The 17,504-nt window shown below is 50.7% G+C and overlaps 1 protein-coding gene across 3 annotated transcripts in view; it reads right to left on the bottom strand.

Annotated features, from left to right (window-relative positions):
• Positions 1-17,300, bottom strand: part of BAHCC1 (BAH domain and coiled-coil containing 1) — a 122,971-nt gene extending 105,671 nt beyond the window's left edge. For all 3 annotated transcript variants that reach the window (XM_066614881.1, XM_066614883.1, XM_066614884.1), the window contains exon 1: positions 16,919-17,300. The gene's annotated coding sequence lies outside the window, so the exon portion shown is untranslated. The remainder of the gene's footprint in view (positions 1-16,918) is intronic.
• Positions 17,301-17,504: the final 204 nt, after the last annotated feature.

Raw genomic sequence — 17,504 nt, 5'->3', positions numbered from 1 at the left:
TCGGTTTCTCTCCCACACAAGGCGTTACCATGAAGCCCATCCTCTGCCCAACTTCGAAGAAAAACTCCTTGCAATGCAGTCTCTTAAAAAGAAAACCCAACACGTTTTGGTCACGATTCTCGGCTTGCTGGCAGTCCTACTACTCAAAAGCCTGCATGGTTCTCTCCTATCTTCGTTCGGATGACTTGAAAGCTATTTTTAACAAGCAAATGGTGAGTGCAGGCACACACACCACACACAGGCCATTCTGCACTGGCAATGTAGAGGTTAACCACATAGCCTTGAGTTTCTTCTCTCCCCCCCCATCTCCACTTCCCCATCTCCACTTCCAGGAGACGCCTCGATTGGTTGGCAGCCCTCCAGCCCGCTGTCCATCACCCAGTGTAAACAAGGCGCTGATTGGCTGCTCGCCAGTCCGCACTGGGCTGCCTGAAAAAAGCAATTACTGGCCCCGCGGTTTGCAGGGGGCCCGGGGCTGGTTTGATGAAAGGAGATAAGCTGGGGACTATTTCCAGCACACACCCCCGGTGCACCCCCCACCCCCAGGCAGCGCCTACTGTCCCTTGAGCCAAAAGAAGGTCAAAGAGTGGAGAGGATCAAAAGGAGCAAAGGGAAGGAGAAACGGACTGCGCCACCATTAGCGATTCCGAAGGCACAGCCAGTCACTCCAGGCAGGTTGGGTGCAGCGGGCACCGCGAGCGAGGCGGCGCGGCTGGCGCTCAGCCTCCCTTCGTCTGCTCGGGGGCTCGGAGCCCTGCAGCAGCCGAGTCAGGGCAAAGCGGCCGCGAAGTTCGCAACGCTGAAAATGTGTGCCTCTGTGCCTGTGCCTCTGTGTGTGTGTGTGTGAGAGAGAGAGAGAGAGAGAGAGGGCGGGCTGTGTGTGTGTGCGTAAGAAAGGTGTGTTTGAGAGAGGTGTGTGTGTGTGTGACAGAGAGAGAGAGACTAGGTGGGTGGGAAGAGGGCGAAGGAACTGGGCGTGATGCCCCAGAAAAGCTGATGAGAGCGAAAAGGGCTGTAGACCCGTTCAGGATCTGCCTGTGCCCTCCGATCCGCAGTCGATTCCAAGATCTTCCCAGCTTTCCAAAAGGGGCTTTTCGTGCGTCCATCTCGACTGTGCCAAATGGCCTGCAGCCTCGGGACATGTCCGGGGAAAGGGGTCCCGCAAACGTGGAACAGACACTCCTGGAAGTTCCCCTGGAGGAATGTCCGCGCTGGTGATCGGGTGTGGTTGGGGAAGGAGGACGCACGCCTGCTGGGGGATCGCGGGTTCTCTTCTCCACGTATCGGCGACGGCGATAATTTTTACAAAAGAATTAAAAGGCGCGTGGCTGATTGGAAAATGTAAAAGAAATCAAAATAGCACGTAGGAGATATTAGATTACAATGGAGCTATTCATTAACCGGAGGAGCGAATTGAATTAAGGGAGCCCAGGAGTAGCGAGGGGTGTGTGTGTGTGTGTGTGTGTGTGTGTGTGTGTGTGTGTGTGTGTGTGTGTAAACGTACACATGTATGTATACAGTATTTGCGTTCCTCACTCTGTTGATGATAATAAGGGGATATCTCGAAGTCACCCCCCTTTAAAATCCAGGCTGGTGCACAATATGAAACAAACTTGAAGCCCATCGGGCGATGGCCAAAAACATCCGCAGCTTGAATCCGCCCCTTCCACGGTTTGGTTTAGGTCTACAGCACAAGCCTCTGCACGTCTACTTAGAAGTAAGTCCCAGTGTGTTCAGTGAGACCTACTCCCGGGAAAGTACGTATAGGATTGCAGCCTCGGTAACGCTGTGGTCGATTTACATTGTAAAAGGGCCCCATACTGCAGGGGACTGCAGCGGCTACAGTAAGGCACAACACACGCGCGCACGGGCCCGAGAGGACGCCCGGAACCACGAGGCCCTGCTCGCTGGACACGGGAGAAGGACCCCCAGGTGGGGCTTTTCGAGCAAGAGAGGGATCCACCGCGCACGAAAGAACTGCAAGCCGGAATAATTTCCAGAAGGAGCCGAGGAGGGAGAGGGACTCTGAAAGGGAGCCTATTGGAGCAGGGGGGGGAGGGAGGGGGGTCCTCGCAACGCCAGTCAAGGCTCTTGAATTGCTCTTATAAAAAGTGACAGGCGAGCGGAGGAAGAACTGAAAGCAAATACTGAACAGTCTCAGCGAGTCCCTTCCCTTGGAGACCGGGAGGGTACCAGGCGCGATCAGGGGACACCGATTCAAAGTGGGCAGAGGGGACGGGAGAGGCCCCTTCCCAGCAGATCCTCCGCGACACACACGCACATCACGACACACATTTGTATGCACGCTGAAAACTGGGTGAGGCTGTAGCTCTCTCTCACTCACACACACACATGTGCATGCACGAAGAACACTGAATGTATTCGCTCTCTCTCTCACTCACACACACACGTATGCAGGCAGAAAACTGGATGCAGTTCTCTCTCACACACACACACGTGAATGCACGAAGAACACTGAATGTATCTCTCTCTCTCTCACACACACACACACACACGTATGCAGGCAGAAAACTGGATGCAGTTCTCTCTCACACACACACACGTGAATGCACGAAGAACACTGAATGTATCTCTCTCTCTCTCTCTCTCACACACACACACACACTATGCAGGCAGAAAACTGGATGTAGCTCTCTCTCTCTCTCACGCACACACACACATAAGTATGCATAGAGAAAACAACTGGATGTAGCTCGTTCGCTCGCTCACTCACTCACTCACAGAGAGAGAGAGAGAGAGAGATGCCTTCGATCTCTTCAATCTGCCCATCTTGCTGGCCATCCATCAATCCCGGCTCATAGCCAGGACATAAGCGGGGATGGGAGCAGCCTGTGTCACAAGGGGTGCAATCGTACTTGCCTCCCGATGTATGTATGTATGGACTGTGTCGTAACAAAAAGCCGCAGTCTCGAGAGTCTTTTGAAAGGGGGAAGAAAAAAAAGAACGCGAACCTTTACACACCCACAAGCACAGGCACAAGCGCACTGACTGAACATCTTGATGTAAGGCAGAGATTGAGTTAATACAAATTAAGAGACACACACAAAAACACATCAGACTTGGAAGAAGATCCTTCCCATGTCAGTGGGACATCGCACCTAAGAAATCAGGATAGAAGAACGTGTGGGACGAACTTTTGAAACACGCGTGTCTTTTTTTCTGCTGGGAGAAAGAAACAGGATCTATTAGCCAGCCTGCAGTGGTAGATCGCGTGTTCTGAAATACCAAAGAGGGATCTCCCAATGTGACCTCATCAGTCCAGTTTCGGGCCCTCTTCATGCCTCCCCCTCCCCATTTTCCTTCTGCCCTTCACTAAATCTCAGAAGGGAATTTCTCCCTCAGTTGGATCCAATCTCCCCTCCCCGTGTCCACCCCGCCTCCGCTTTCCTGGAGCAAGAGATCAGCAGCACTGGAGTCCAGCCTGACCCCAAGTGTTCCTTGCAAGGAATATTGCTCTTTCCCAAGGTCTTCAAGACCCTTTCCCCAAGAAAACTCTCAACTCCGTGCAAGTTAGGAGAGGGGACCCGCAGTCCCAAGGCAGGCAGTGGATCAGGAAAATGATTGCCTGCTCGCCAAATGCCAGTGGATCAGGAAAATGGCTGCGTTCAGACGTTACATTGTCACCTACAAGGTTTACACACCTAACCCAGAATTTAATCCTCAACACATTTGCTTGGCAGTCACCCTCACTGGCACGCTGGAGTGATTCTTCCGAGTTCGACGCCCAACCAGGCGCAGGGATCCTAAAGACGTGTTTAGGATAGACCCGCGGGTGGAATTCCTTTTCCAGTTTCTCGTGTTTAGGCTCCGCAAACCCACTTCCCTGGAGGAAAAGTTCGGCTGTGATTTACTCGCAGGTAGAGGGGTTTAGGCTGGTCGCCCAACTCTCAGCCCCCGTTAGGGTCGTGTTGACTCGTGAGTCAACCCCACCGCGGTCCTGGAGCATCGGAGCGCGACCTGCACTTAAGGGGACTTTGGGTGGGAAGTAGCCTGAAGGAGGTGGATTATCCCAGGGCCTCCCAGGATTTGGGGGTTTGGATGGAGGGGGGTGCGGGCTGTGGAGTCCTTTCGAAGGTTTCTCTCCCCTTGTTGGGGGGTGGGGGGGGCCGGGCTGCTGTCCCTTCTTTCAGGCGGTGTGTCCTGATGAACGCGCCAGGTCTCCTCCGAGGAGCGGCAGCAGTGGCCCCGCAGTGGGGACTGGATGGAAGGGTAATTAATGCCAAATGACTGATGGCTCTCGAAGAAGGCCAGTCCGGCGAAGGGGATTGTCCCTGGTCAGTGGAGCGGCGCTTGATTGACACTCTCCTCTCCAGCTCCCCGCCGAAGGCAACTGCCCCGGCGCTGCTGCTGCGTTTGGTCCCCAGCTTAGGCCAAGGGAGGCAACATCACAACAACCTTCGCAGCAATCGTGGGTTTTCCTCTGCGTGTGTGAATGTGTGCGCTGCTCTGAAGGCGAACAGATTCTCTGCACTCATCCTGCACAATGGCGCAGGGCTGAGGCAGCAAAGAGGGGAGAAGGAGAATGCAAATAAATAAATAAATAAATCCGGATTAACAATTCCGGGGAACGCCAGGAACAAAGAAACAGGCGGTAGCCCTCCAGGGAAAAAAAAAAATCTTCTGACCAGAGATGAAACCCACTTCAAACAAACAAACAAACAAACAAGCAAAAATTCGAAAATCCTTGGTCCGTTCCCAACCTGGCTTTATTTCTGAACAATTCTAGATCAGGATCTTCTTATGATTTTCCCAGCGGTTTTATATATATATATATATATATATATATATATATATATACACGCACACACACATTTATATAAATTTTCTGCTTCTTAACCAGTTGCTTAAATTAAAAATAAATTATTTTAAAAATTAATTGGAAGGCGGTGTTAAAAGATTGCATTTTTTTAAACCTTCTCTATCTGCAAAGCATGCTTCCCCCTTCGCCCCCTTTCCCCTTCTTAAATGGGGGTGGGATTTTTGTGTGTGTGTGTGTGTGTGTGTGTGTGTGTGTGTTTTTATTGTTTCAAAACAGTTGTTACAGCAAATAACTTTAGACAGGACTGGTGTATAAACCAGAGATCTGTTGGCAAATTACCAGTGCGCTCATACTCTCTGCCTGCTCACTTACACACTATTGGAGTGAGTGGGGGGGGGATTTTTCTTTTTCTTTAAAGATCATTTTGTATTCTACATGAAGGGAAGGGTGCTACCGAGGGACCGGGGAATGGTGGGGGAGAGAAGGAGGGGAGGGGAAAGCTTGGAGATGGGCCGCAGCACTCTGTCAGCAGCAGTTAGGGTTTCTCTTTCCCCCATTTTTTTTTTAAATCCGTGCAGAGCTAACAAATGTTTTTAATTTAACAGGAACAGAGCATCTGTATCTCTCAGGCTTCCTGTATAAGATAGCGCAGATAATTCGCCTGGAAATAAATATTTAGAGTGGGCTCCAGAAAGATCGCCTGAACCAACCACCAAGCCACCCACCCACCCCCTCTTCTCTCGGGATATAGATTTTTAAGGCTACAATCCTATGCACATTTACCTGGGAGTAAGCCCTATTGACTATAATGGGACTTACTTCTGAGTAGACATGCATAGGATTGGGCTGTAAATTAGTGCAAGTACAAAGTCCCCTTTACAGTTATGCTCCCCTTTGGGTTTGCACGATTTTTTTTTCAAGTGGGGGGCGCTTAGAATTCTGGATCTGCAGGGTGAAGAATTGAAGGGACTGGGATTGGGGAGGGGGTGGAATAGATCAGGCAGCCTGAGGATGGATGGGTTCGATCCAGGGCCTTGGAGATCTTCCCCCTCCCACCTCATCCTCCCTCCTGAACCAGTGGAAGGGGGGGCTGAACAGGCGCTTCCTCGCAAGTAAGCCAGCCCGTGTAGACTCGGATTGCAAGGAAAAAGTGTTTGGCACGCTGTTCGCGTAGCTCCTCTCTCGCAGAGCATTAAGCTCGTTGATCTAGGGACACATTAAGCAGATTGGGTTCATCTGGTATGGCCAGGTTTAAATGCCAACCCCCCCTCCCCATTCCTTCTGAAGGCAGTAGCTAGAAAGGTCTGGTCAGCAAAGCCTGGAAAAGTCGCCCCCCCTTTTAAACCCTCCCCAGGAAGCGTGTTTCAAGCCTTGTGCATCTAGGTAGAAAAGGTGGTCCTTCCAAACTTGGTTTGGTCCGTTTCAGTGCAGACAAAGTTGCAGTTCCAACCCAGGCTCGAGTCCTGCGGACGGACTTGCCTACCAGTCCCGTTGCCTCTGTCAAGGCTGGGCGCTGGAGCGAGCCACGTTTCCAGTCTTCAGGACTCACTGGGAAAAACAGGAGCCTGCCTTCCTTGCAGGGGTTGATCTCCAAACCCACCTCTTCCGTGAAGCCTCTGACCCAGCTGAATGGCGAGCGAATGCCCTGAGTCTTATTCATCCCCCTGCCCCTCGCCTCTTCCTCCTCTCTTTCCTCCTGTTATTCTGCCACTATTGAAGGGCATACTGTAACCTCCTTGGGACAGGGAACTAGCACCTTTTTCTAATCTTACTTTCTAAAACTCCAGGTCTATTAAATGAACTCTCACAGCCCACCAGGCGTTGGAACTGGCATTTTTTGGACTCTCAGGCTGCAATCCTATCCACACTTACCTGAGAGTAAGCCCCATTGACCATAATGGGACTGACTTCTGAATAGACATGCATAAGATTGGGCTCTCAGGCTGCAATCCTATCCACACTTTCCTGGGAGCAAGTCTCACTGAACTCAGTGGAATTTACTTCTGAGTAGACAAGCAGAGGATTGGGCTCACACTTGTTTGGCTTTAGGAGCTACTGACAATATCCTGGCAATATGTGGCTTGTTCCCAGTAATGGGGCTCTTTGCAGCTGTCCGGCTGTTATCCTTTCTCTGCCAGTATTGCTCAGATCAGGAGTAGGATTGCTGTCGCTTTCTTTTCCCAAATGCTGAATTTTGTTTTCTAAGTCTTTGTATTTCATAACCTTTTCCAACTCTTTTTCTCCAGAGATTTCAACATCAATTAATAATATTAACACAAATACTAATTCTTTTGTGCTCTGAGATCACAATATCCTCCCCTAATTGTTGGTAGATATCAGGAGAGGTCCATTTTGAAACACCCCCTCCCTTTGGAGGGGTGAGAGATAGTCTCCTTAAATCCAGCAGGAAGCAGCCTGGCGTTGGAGGGAATGATCCAAGTGGGGAGAAATTCCCTTCCCCCTTCTGCTGAAGGTAGCCAACATGAAAACATCTCCTTTTCATGTCCAAATGAATATGCAATCATTTTAAATTCTCAGACCTCAGCTAACCTTCACACTCTGGGGAAATGTGTTAAAATATTGCAAGTTAATATCTCTCCATCTGGAAAAGAGAGAAGGAAGAAGGCAGAGCGGGGGTGGACCCCCCAGTATGTTAAATAAAATTATGGATTAACCCAGCATGCTAAATAATTGCCTAATAAGGACTGGGAGAAGCAAAGCTTTGCATTTGGGTAATTGTATGTTGGGTGCCTCGCCTAATGCAATTGTTTGGGCCCCTGTTTGGTCAAAGAACAAATTAGAAACAATTTCTGGGCTAGGAAGAATTACACTTAATTCTTCCTGCATAAAAATTGCTCATTGGAAATCAGAAAGTGGCACAGGATGCAAAATGTGTCCAGTCTGCATGCTTAGCAAACTTTAAACGTGTCTCTTAATTTGTTAGATTGACCAGGAGGAGGGGGGCCCAATTCTGGACTTACTCACAGGCAAGTCCAATGGAATTCCAGGATATCACTAGAAAATAAATAAATGCAGGCCAAACAATGGGGTTAGTCTCCTGGCCCAACTGCAAAAAGTGTCAGTCCAAAGGGCTTCAAGTCTGTTGGACTTGTTCAAACATGCAAGACAGAGGGATCTTCTTAAAGCGAGGAGCCACCTCGAGATCCCCCCTTCCCCCTCCTCCACCCTGTGGGGGAAGGGGAGCACATGCTGTGTGTTAGCTGCCAATAGTCCCACAAACATGCCCTGTTTTATATTACTCCTTAATATATAGATTACTGAAAGAAAGAAAGAAAGAAAGAAAGAAAGAAAGAAAGAAAGAAAGAAAGAAAGAAAGAAGAGGCACCCTATTTTTTGGTAACACTTAGCCTTGTTTGCAGGGAGAGGAGGGGGGTGAAGGAAAAATGTGCACTTCTGTCACATAGGTCTATCTGGAGTCAAAGTCACTAAAAGGAACCAACTTTCTAGGCTTCTGCAGGTTGATCACAAGTAGACTGAGTGGAAGCAGTTAACCTGAACCTGATTTCAGTTCCAAGAGCTAAATAGGGTTGTGAATTATTTCGTGGGAATACACGTCTATGTGTATTTCCTTGGTGAAGTCCCAGGATATTCAATGGGGTTTAATTCCCACAAAATGTGCCTGGGTTTGGGGCTTAAGATGGTCCTTTCTCTGTTTGCTATCCAGGATTCTTTCTCCAGCCTTAGGCCTGGAGTACGTTGTCCCACTGAACTGATAATTTCAAACCTGCCCTCTTTCCTTATCTAACAAGGACAAAGGAGAGACAAGGGAATGCCAATTTCTGTGGCAGACTGTTTGCTCTCTCCCTGCCTTTTTCTGGTGGTGATGCTCCTTTTGATTGAACCCAGTCTTTGGAATGGGGTGGAGGCAGTAAAAAAACAACAACACAACAACACACACACTCTTCCACCTTGCACATGGATCTCTTTCTGGCCCGACTCTGGGACTTGGTTTTTCCTCCAGTGTAGGCCCATCACATCTTCCAAAGCAGAATATGACGCAGAGGCAGAGAGACCATCTTCAGTGCTGTTTTGGACACAAGGCTTCTGGGGAATATATCCAACAGCCTTGGCTCAGTCTAAAAGCTAGTGGAGTTGCTTGAGCCCTTCTCTCTTTTCAAGGGTGGCCGCTCTTCAAAAGGCTGCCCCTGATTCCCAGCAAGCCCAGCTCGATGAAATAAAGGGACTTTCTGAAGCAACTCATGTCCAGGCAGCATTTCCATCATCATCATCCGGATGGCATTTGGAGTCAGGAGGAATGGCACTGACCTGGCTGGGCTTTGGTCTGGGGCAGAAACCGGCCTTTGTCCAGCCCTGCTTTGCTCAAGAGGGCTGCAACAGAGAGTTAACTACCTACAGAACCTTACGGGCCAAGACAGGGCCTTCTCCCCTTCAACCTGACCCTTCCTTTTGCCCAGTGTGAGAGAACAGCAGACTGGATGCCTTGGGCTTCTTCTTGAATCCCCCCCCACACTGCACTGCAAAAACACTATTGAACCAGCCCCGAGAAGGAAGAGAAATCAAACCTGAGAAGGAAGAGAAATCAAGCCAACTCTTCTCCAGACTGCTCTCCTCCAGGTTTTCTGAATTCAGTGGTGGGACCCTGGAAGGATCACAGCCTTTCAAGACTCCCTTCTGCCACCAAACCCACAGGCATGTTTTTAAGGGGGGGGGAGAGAGAGGCGAGCCTGGAGCATTTAGGTTGCTGCATTATTGATGGGGGCTACAAAGAGGAGTCTTGTTGCCCCTTAGAAAGAGGCAGAGGGGGAAAGGTGGGCAGTGCAGAGGAGCGTGATATGGGCAACATTTACATCAGAATCGACCTAGGTGAATAGTATTTTGGGGGGACATGGGCTCCAAGTGAAGATCAGTTCTGGCTTCTGCTAAAACCAGATATTTAGTTGGTCAAATTTCTCTTTCCCCACCCCACCCCCTTCCAAAAAGCAAATTTATTTCTCTTCACAGAGATTCCCAGGCAAAAACAAGATGTTTTCTGTACCAGGCAGGGATCCTAGCCCTGCTCTTTATGCACATACAAGGGGAAACTGACAAATTTGTTAATCAAATAAATCTACATAGATAAAGTTTATAGTGGCAGACAGACCGATACTGCATGGAGCTTACAACACGTTTATAATCTCAAAAGAGATGTCTCTGCTGCTTCCAATGCACTTTTTTTTTTTCCACTCAGTAAGGAGTAATTTCTAACAAATAAGGGGTCCTTCTTTGCTCAGAAGTAATGAGCATTTATAACCTATGGAGACTTTTAGAGTATGTATATCACACACACAATTCACATCCATCCAGTTTATTCCAGAGATTGCATCAACCATGCCTCCCTCTCCAATCACCTCAGAACAAACTATACAAACTTCTACATAAAACATGATTTTAAAAACCAAATGAAACAAAAACAGGAGCGATGGCGATCCTTAGACATGGTGTGAATCATCCCAAAATGAAATAATATTTTCCCAGAACCTGATCTGAGATCCTTTCCCCACCCCAAAATCTTCCATTAATGCCCTGTTAAATGCAGAGTTATAATTTGCTGCTAAATATATACAAGTGTATTCACACACTGAAAATATAATTCAGTGTGTTTGTTGTGTGAGGTTATCAAGAAACCAGTCCATCTGGGTTAACTTAAAGCAGGTTTAATAAAGATACCAAGGGTATCTCTCTCTTTTCCATTCTAGACAGACAGATAGAATTAAAATAAGAAAAGAAAATTCAGAACTTTCCTTTGTAGATGGATCTGATCTGGGGCAAATATTCCCAGGGCAGATTGGGGTAGATGCATGTTATTTTAAGGATAAATAGGAATATAAAGTGTAAGATTCCCTTCTGCTTTCTGGAGCAGTTAACAGTTCACACACCTTGGCACTAGATCCCTAGCACATTTACACACACATGTGCGTGTAACACACACACACACACACACACTCTTTTGCTGTTTGCCTATTGCGCTACCTGCAAATATAGAAATAATATTGTACAGATCACGCCTGTCATCCATCCTCCCTCTGTATAGCCAAGACAACATAATCCAAGCAAGATTTGGAAAAGGGTATAGTGGAGTGGAGTGGGGGCAAGTGGGGGGGGGGGGCTCGAAGAGAGACCGTTTCCCGCAAACATGTTGTGACATGTCAAAAGGGTGCCTGTTTTGATAAACACATAATTAGTGCCAGGATGTGTGTGCAGCTGGGTAGAAAGGCATAACTTAGATAATAGCCGCTGCAGCACACACCCCATCGGAGCGGATTAGCACAAACGGAACTTTTAAAGCGATCATTAAGGGCTCCTGTGGTTGAATGGGTGCGAGTTGGATTGGTTGGGTGGGCAAGTGGGGGCACTGAGGGAAATGCACCCCTCCCCCACACAAAGGGGGTGGTGGAAATGTACAACACCAAAAAAGCAAATGAGAGAGAGCGCCTTGATTCCTAAAGTAGGATCTGCTGGAAAAGATGCGCCACTGTGGGGGGGGCGGGGAGGCCTTCTCTCCCTTGTCTTCTTGGTTTTGGGTTAAATGGGGGATGGGAGAATGTGGGTGTTATTGATGCTTCCTACTTTTATTGTTGTGTAAAGGGAAGGCCCTGGGTGTGCATGTGCGTGAAAGGGAGCACTAGAACGCGATCTCCACCTTTTTACCCACCGATGGTCGTGTGAGAATCCAGATTGCCCCTTTAAGGCATCTGAGAGCCTTGAGGAATCCCTCTATGAGGAATCTCTAATAGGGTGTGTGTGTGTGTGTGTGTGTGTGTGTGTGTTCATTGTCCACTCCAGCAGGGCTTTTCATCCCCCCCCCCCACTCCACCAAAGGAGATGAAAAGAGTAGGGGTTCCAGCCAAGGAATCCCAAAGATCCCACCCCATCCCTCTCTGCGCTGTCGGTTCGTTCAGAAAAAGTGTAGACTAACCGAGGCTGCAATCGCCTGGGCAACAATGATGAGTCAGTCTCAAAGTAGGCAAGGCCAGGATGGCTTTACCTCCAGCCCGGCTTGTCTCTCTTCCGCACCCCCCGCCTTGCTAGAACACGGCCTCTGGAAGCCCAAGGCTACTCTCTCCTGGAAGCAAACCCCCCCCCCCACCGGCGCCGGTGGGACTTACTTCCAAGTATGCAAAGATGCATAGGATCGGGCTACGCCACTCACAAGGGGAGCTCATGCCCGGAGTAATGAGGAGAGCTGGCCAAGAGCTTCAACGGGGATGGCTGACATCCCAGCAGCCCTGTTTATGTCCCTCCACTTTTTTTTTTTTGTCTCTCCTCCCGTTCCACCCCAAGCAACTTTTAACACTCTTAACTTCACAGCTCTCTAATAAAAAACAGCGGCCAGGGTTTGCATGGGATTGCTGGTGAAAGACTCAAAGCCACTGGAAGACCAGTCTCTCTCTCTCTCTCTCTTACACACACAGAGGTACCTAACAGCACGGCCAGGGCTCTGGGCTTTATCAGTCTCATTCCTTCCAGAGATCAATACATCCTAATAGAAATGGCAGGATTTTTCTGGTTTCATGTTCTTTTCCTCTTTGATTGCGTCGCTCCTTTCAATGCTCTCCCATCCCTCCTCTGCGGATGAAACGGCTGACCAGCCCTCCCACCCTCGATGAATGCTATCATTGTTACAACGCGGTTCAATTGGATCACGCAAATCTCAGCTGGGGAAAAAAAATTTTGTTTTAAATTGTTCGTGTTCCTTCCCTTTCAGATTGGAGGCATTATATTGAAAGCTCCTGTATTTGCAGATGGCTTCTCCCAGTCTATATTTCTCCCTCTTCCCTCCCCCCCTCAAAAGGGAGGGAAAGAACAGTGGCCATAATACAGGATCCCCCCCCCCCCCGCAATCAATGAATGAAATATCGTCTGTAATTATGTCCGTGGGACCAGATTCCATCCAGGATTCAGGTCAGAAAATGACTTTTTAAAGCAATGCCCATTTTCAGTGCAGGCAATAAAACAATTATTTTACACACATAAACTCTCTCTCTCTCTCTCTCTCTCTCTCTCTCTCTCACACACACACACACACACACTTTGCAAGTTTTAATTGTAGCAAGACGGCCACGCTGGTCACCCAAGACAGAAAATAGGGTGGGAAAGTCTGAGTCTTGATCAGGGAGGGGAGGTGGGGGAACAATGCGACCCCCCCCTTCAGGGATCGAGCGGGGTTCTTCCCCCCTTTCAATTGCTCCCTTTACTCGGACCTCCTCCCCCTGCTCCCCAAACGGAGCTTCCAGTTTCCTGTTGCAAAGGGGCGGAAGGGGAAAAAAAAGTCCCCCACCGGCCTGGCGCAGAAGGGGAGAGAAAAGGCAGGCTCGGCACTTCCAGGCGGGCTTTTGTGCCCCTTCGCGCTCCGGCAGCAGCCCAAACCTACCCCTTTCCCCACCGCCTTCCCCAGACAGGCAGATCGCGGCGAAGATCCGGCGGGAGCATTAGCCCCGGCCTCGCACTGCGGCTCCCGACCGAGGGGGCCAGGCTGGGAGCAGAGCGAGCGCCGCCTGCTCCAACCCACAGCCGGGCGGCCTCCAGAGCTGCAGTTCAGCCTTTCTCCCGGTGGCAGCGTCTAGGCAGCAAGATCCACCACCGCCTCTTTGCACGGACCCGCCAGGAAGGCAGCCAGGCGGGGAATCAACCGGGTCCGAACCGCGACGGGGCTCCGGCGCTCTTGCGGCGGGAACGCAGCTGCGGAGCTCCGGCTTGGAGAGGTCTCCCCGCCGGCCATCTTTCCCGCCTCCTTCCCGCGCTGGCTGACCCACGCCCTCCTTGAGCCCGCTATTCCCCGGGTCGTTTGGGGAGGGGAAGCGGCCTTCTGCTCGATTTCCCGGGCTCCGTTCATTCCCGGAGCAGAGCATCTCCTGGAGGTACCAGTGGATTTGGGGTGGGAAGGATGATCTGGGGTGGGGAGGCCTTCGGCTGCCTTCGCTTCTCTTTTGCAGGGGGAAGAACCGTGTGTGTGTATGTGTAAGAGAGAGAGAGAGAACATGCACTTTAAAAAATTCCCCCTTTCGACCTGAAAATCAGCTTTCTTGGCACTCCTCTTCCCTCGCTCCTATCATTCTTGGTGGTGTTCCTGTTACCAAACAGCGTAAGTGTGTGTGCATTTGTGTTGGGGGGAGGGGAGCCTGCTCTCTTCACAGTTTTCTTGGATCGAAATAAATAAATGAATGGGGGAACCTGAAGAGAAGGGGGGAAAGGCCGGCCTACTGCTCGGTCTGTGCCACCAAACAGAACCAGACCGTCTCCAGCCTCCCCTCGCTTCTCCTGGGAGCTCATGACTTTCAGCGAGAGAGAAACGGGTCGGCGCCCGAAAGGAGAGGGGCCAGGAGAAAAAAAGCCTTCTCCGCCCCGAAATTAGAGCTCAATTCTATGCCTGTCTACTCAGAGGTAAGTCCCATTAGAGTCCATGGAGCTTACTCCTAGGAAAGTGTGAGTAAGAGTGCAGCCACAGTTCAGTCCAGTCCTATGCCTGTCTACTCAGAAGAAAGTCCCATTGGAGTCCATGGGGCTTACTCCCAGGAAAGTGTGGAAAGGATGGCAGTCTCAGAGCCCAATCCTATGCTTATCTACTCAGAAGTAAATCCCATTAGTGGAGCTTAATCCCAGGAAAGTGTGGGTAGGATTGCAGTCCCAGAGCCCAGTCCTATGTATGTCTACTCAGAAGAAAGTCCCATTAGAGTCAACGGAGCTTACTCCCAGCGTGGCTAGGAGTGCAGCCTGCCACCGCGCCCAGTGCCATGGATCTCGAAGCCTCTGAGGGCCTGCAACGTGCCAGCCGTGCGGGGGCTAGGGCGGCGGGCTGGCCGAGGAGGTCCGCCTGCGAAGCTCCTCTCGCCACCCGGCCTCTCTCACTACCTCCTTTGTTAACAGAAAAGTCGATGGCTTTAATTAAAAATCGTTCAGATAAATCTATCCCTTCGCCAGCACAAATATACTTTCTGTACCGAATCTGCACGGACGTCGATGGGAACTGGAGCGGCGGGTCCGGGGATCGTTTGATTGCAAAGGAGGAAAAGAAGGAGAAGCCACCGGCTCGAAGATGCAAGCGCGGCCGAAAGTCCTGGGCAGAGGCAGACCTGGATTTCTCACCGCTGTGGGGAAACAAAGCCGGGCCTGAACAAAGCCCCGCGGAGTGGGGGGTGGGGAGGAAGCCCGCTTGAGAAGCAAAGGAGCCTGCTTGGGGGGGGGGCGATTGGGAAGAGGGTTTGGTGGTGGTGGGGGGGAATAAACCACGACAGCCCCAAGCAGACTTGGTCTGCAGCAAGAGAACAGAGTTTGGACTCTGCAAAGGTGGGCGACCCACAGTCTTTAAATGCGATCTTCCCCGCGAGTCCCGGCCGGATCCACTCTACTGGGCTGGTCGTTCTGCTCTCGTTCCGGAGGCAACAGCCCCGCTTTCTCTTCCAGGGGCTTATTGTTGAAACTTAAAGGGCTGCCATGCAATGTAAAAGCAAAGGTGCACATTCTCGATTGGGGGGGGGATTCTGTAATTAAAAATATTTCCAGGTGGGGTACACACGCTCTGGTTTGGAAAATGCCAGGAAAAAAAACACATACGACAACACGCACACCAAGAAAGGTGGCCTGCAAAATTGTGTGGGCGAACCCACAGCTGCCTGATATGTTTCTGATATGGAGAAACATATATGGATATATATTTCGAGATAAGCGAGGTGGTATCAGTGGGGAACCAGCTTGGTGTTCTAAAAACAAGATCCACAAGGCCCCATTTCTTTTGTCTTAGAAGAAAAAAATTAAACCAAAGGGTAGAGGGTTGTGTGTCTAGATCGCCCTGCCCTATCTAAACACAGCCCTCAAACTTGGGTGGGAATCAATGTGCTGGTTCTCAATGAATAAAGTTTCCAGGCAGTGTGAAAGTAGATATAGAGCCAATAATTTGTTATTTTTTTTAATTTGAGGGTGCATCACCCTGCCTTTTTTATTTTAATTTTTTTTTAACGTTGTGATTTTCTGCCAGAGGGTTTTGGCTGGGGTGGGGGTTTCAGTGAACACACACAAGAAGCTCCTTGAGGTAAAAGCGGTGTAAAATCGGCACTGGGATGGGTGAAGCGGTATGTTGTGTTCTGCGATGGCGGGGTGGAGAGAAGGAGCCTACATTTTCTGACTTTGGGGATTCACTCTCCATCCTGGTGGCAATTAATGGGAAGGAATAAGAGGAGGGGGGTGGACAAAAAAAAATAAATAAAGCCAAAACCCCGATTGGTTCAAAACGAACCAAAACAACAGCAATAAAAGAAGCCAGGGCGGGGGAGAGGCGGCCCGGATCTCAACCGGGAGAGTCAATGGAGACAAAACAATTACTTACAGATTGCTGCTAGGCCGGGTCAAAAGTTCTGCTGAGCAAACCGCAGAGACAAAACGAAAGCAAGATCCCCTCGCCGCCCAAAACGCGGGCCGGCGGAGGCGGCCAGGTCCGGGGAGCGGGTTGGAAGGAGCCCACGCTGGACTCCAGGTGAGACGGCGCGCCCCTCCTGCCTCTCTCTCTCTCTCTGTCTGCCTCTTTAGACAGCGGAAACTGGAGCTGCCTTTTTTTTGGCGTGTGCGCGTAAAAGATCCCCGATCTTGGGGCGTTTGGGGAGGCTCTGTTGGAACGGCGACGGCCCCGTCCTTGTGAACGGAGGCGGCAGTATTTTTTTTTTTTTTTTTGCTGGGTTCCCAGGTTCCCCCCCCCCTACCTGCCCGCGTGGAGTAAATCCATTCAATTAGGGGCACCAAGACGGAGCTGGAGGCTCTATAATCTCAAATTTATGGCCGGATGACGCGCCTCTCTCTCCCACAATGGAGCCCGGTGACATTAAACAGAAAATTGATGAGAGAGCAGCGAAATCTAATCTCTTTTCCCCTCTTCTTCCACGCCATGGCTGCTGCTGCTGCTGCCGGCTTGCCTTTTCTTCCAGGGTTTGGGGAAGGGGTGGGGGGGCGGATTTTCGTGCTGGGGGTGTGCTGAGGGGAGCAGTGCGCTCAAGGCAAATCAGATCCGAGCCATTTATTCATTGCCCTCCCTCCACCCCTGAGCAATTGAGGTCTGCGTTGGGGGGGGGCAAGGGGTGACCCTACTTTTCCTCTCCCCCTCCCCGGGTCGAACCTGCGCCCTGGACTCACCTGATCGGGCTGTGGCTTTTCCACGCAGAGTTGCATCCTCTTCCCGGGACCGCCTGGTTGGGGCAGGAGACCGGCAATGGCTCCGCAGCGGCTGCTCCTACTCCTGCTGCTGCGCCGCGTCGGGGGAGAGCAAATCTTCCTGGGCAAGGTGAGAAGTTGGAGTCCTGCATTTCCAGCCGGCTACATTCCGCTCGCTCGGCGATAAGAGGAGGGAGAGAGAGAAGGGGAGATCTGGCTCTGGAGCGCGCTCGCACACACACACGCACACACACACAGAGGGCTGAGGGGGGAGGAAAAGCCCTCGCAGGATCTCTTGGAATCAAGACAAAGTAACGTCCCCGTTGCAGCTGCAAAGGCCCGCGCGGGGGAGGGCGGAGGGGGAGGCCGGCGGAGGACGAGGAGGAGGAAATCCCGGCATCTCGGCGCTCCAAACACCAAGAGGAAACGGAGATTTGCAGCTCGCTGGCTACTTCTCCAAAGACTCTGTGTGTGTGTGTGTGTCTCTCTCTCTACTACACGCACTTCCAGCGACGGGAGGCTCTCCCATTGACCGTGCCGGCTCCTCTCCATTCAATCCCCGCCCTGT

This window comes from Tiliqua scincoides, chromosome 2 (genome assembly GCF_035046505.1).
Source record: "Tiliqua scincoides isolate rTilSci1 chromosome 2, rTilSci1.hap2, whole genome shotgun sequence".
Lineage (NCBI taxonomy): Eukaryota > Metazoa > Chordata > Lepidosauria > Squamata > Scincidae > Tiliqua > Tiliqua scincoides.
Note: the sequence above shows the minus strand (reverse complement) of the source record. Positions and strands in the feature narration are given on the sequence as shown.